The sequence below is a fragment of the Hippocampus comes genome, unplaced genomic scaffold (assembly GCF_001891065.2).
Source record: "Hippocampus comes isolate QL1 unplaced genomic scaffold, H_comes_QL1_v1.1 scaffold86, whole genome shotgun sequence".
In the NCBI taxonomy this organism is placed as follows: domain Eukaryota; kingdom Metazoa; phylum Chordata; class Actinopteri; order Syngnathiformes; family Syngnathidae; genus Hippocampus; species Hippocampus comes.
In genome coordinates, this window is record NW_017805882.1 from 2,183,933 (window position 1) to 2,186,792 (window position 2,860).

Here is a 2,860-nt window from a genome sequence, read left to right on the forward strand (position 1 = left end):
GTTAAAAGCCAAATTTAAAAAAAAAGACTAAAATTATTATTATTTACATTCGTAAAGACTGCCCGATGACAGCCGGCATAGGCTCCGGTGCGCTCGTGACCCTCGGGAGGAGTACCGGATTATAAAAAAGATGGATGAAGAACTATTTTATTTCATTTTTAGAGTGAGCAAATGTATTCCTTTATATGGGAAAACTTTATGTTTGTAAAAGTTGCAGGTCTAGGTAAGTAATACAAAAACAAAAATACTCAAAATGGATTTGGAAAAGAGTTTTTGAAATTCATAAATTGAAAAAGACACATCTTGAATCACCATTATTCTCAATTTCCCAATCAACACCTTAACAAATTGTTTTTTTTTTTAAACATGTAAATTTTAATGGATTTTTATGTATAATGTTAAAAACACAAAGAATGATTGAACAAAGTCAGCCAAGCTCTTTCATCATGAGTCCTCAGTCTGAAAACGTTTTACGTGTGTAAATGCTGTCAAATCTCCCTCCTGCGACTCAGACATTTCTAGTCTTGCTATAGCTGTCCTTTTGCTCTGTCATAGAGAACATGCATTGAGCAGCTCAAACACTCACAGTAGACGTGACTGTGTTACACTACCTTGTGATATCCTAAAGTCGCATACTTGTGGTGCCGGTGCCACTTTGCTTTAAAGATATCCTTATCACTTGTTTTGGAAATCTTGGTTGTTCTTGTTGTTGATGATGATGATGATGATGATAAATGTTTTCTTTACGGGAGTGGTTATCAAGTTGTATTCACAATACATTCCTCCCTATTGGAAAACATGAGATCACTTTGTGACTGAGAAGACTGTGATTTGGATCGGATTCTTATTTGTCTGAATACATTTTGACATGGACGTTTTTTTCCTATTAGTCTTATCCAACCAGTTGGATAGTCAGCGATTATAGCTTATTGTTTTCAAAAACATTAAGCGCATTAAAAGTCGGAGCCAGCATGTTCAGAATGAAGCCCAAATAAACTTGTACGTTTGACACCGCCAGCAGCGCTGTGTTGGCAATCACCCTCCTAACATCTAACCTGATGCCAGAAGATCAGAGATCAGAATCATAATAATGATGATAATATTGGGGCGGGGGGATTAAATATCCCTTATCAATTTTTTTAACAACCATCTTATTAGACCGTCACTAGGCCTAAAAATATATAAATAACATAAAAAAGAAGGATTTGCCAAGATGTTGCTCAAGCAAACAAAAAGGAATCATGATGAATGTCGATTTTTTTTCAGGTTTTTGTGTGTGTGTGTGTGTGTGTGTGTGACGTTTTGGCTGCAGTCCGTGTCACCTGCAGTCATTTTTCCCCGAGTTGAGTGGGCGTGTAGCAACCACAAAGTGGGCCCGTACTTGAATGAGTCGCGATACTACGTCAAAAGAGCGCAGAATTAAAATCTGCTTGTTTCTATGCGATTTTACCATTCAAAGGTTACATTGATATATCTTTAAACCATACAACAAATTGGATTATGATTGAAGGACCCTTTCAAGGATTGGCAGGTTTGAATCTGCTTGTATAGGAAGCGCGTTATTCTTCATATTGTTTTTCTCGACACTTTTTGTCTGTTTTATTCATGGTGAGAATGAGATTCACATGAGAACATCAGTGAGCTGAAATACTAGCGTGAAAAAACATACGTGTTGCCGTGATGTATCAAATCCAAATTTTGCAAAACCCTGCACTAATTGTATAATACTAACATACTTGCTGTTGCTTCTGGTGGCTTAATATGAACTTCTAATGTGAAGCTCTTTAAAGGCTTAATGCATGCCATTAAGCATTCTACTTAAGTATTAATCATTTAACACGTGAAAAGGAGAATAATGTTGCAAATGATAATTCACACCCTGTTCTCCAGTCTTGGTATTAATGATAGTTTCGTTGCACTGCTGAAAACAACTATTTTTTTTTGTTGGGGGGGGGGTTCCCCCAAAAGCCATTAAAGCGCAATTTTATGCATTTAAATGGTCAAACCTGTGCGCATCATGTGTAAATGTTGTGCTTATCCACCCAGAGTGGACATTGAGATTGATAGCTGCTTTCAGTAAATCTAGCTGACAGAAGCCTGTGATGGTGGTTGCACTGAGCATGTAATGTCCTGCTTCGGGCAGACACTCACTGATGCAGCTTACTCAACCGGACAGAAACACAGGATGTTTTTTTTTAATTTTAATGCTGGATCCAAAACTAAAGCATTTGGCTCGTAGCCCAGCTGCATAGCAAAATGGCATTGTGCCCAGTCAGTAGTCATTCAGTATATCATTTTGACTTTGATACAACAGTAACATCGACTAAAAAGAATCAAGCCAATACTTGCTGTGATTGCACTGCAATCAGCCACTGGGCCTCAAGTGTGAAGGTGAGACACCAACGGTGAAACGTCCTTCACTGGCATATACTAAGGTTTTTTTTGTTTGTTTGTTTTTTTTGGGGGGGGGGGAATTAAGAGCTCTTTTCTAAACCGAGTTAAAAGCCAAATTTAAAAAAAAAAGACTAAAATTATTATTATTTACATTCGTAAAGACTGCCCGATGACAGCCGGCATAGGCTCCGGTGCGCTCGTGACCCTCGGGAGGAGAACCGGATTATAAAAAAGATGGATGAAGAACTATTTTATTTCATTTTTAGAGTGAGCAAATGTATTCCTTTATATGGGAAAACTTTATGTTTGTAAAAGTTGCAGGTCTAGGTAAGTAATACAAAAACAAAAATACTCAAAATGGATTTGGAAAAGAGTTTTTGAAATTCATAAATTGAAAAAGACACATCTTGAATCACCATTATTCTCAATTTCCCAATCAACACCTTAACAAATTGTTTTTTTTTTT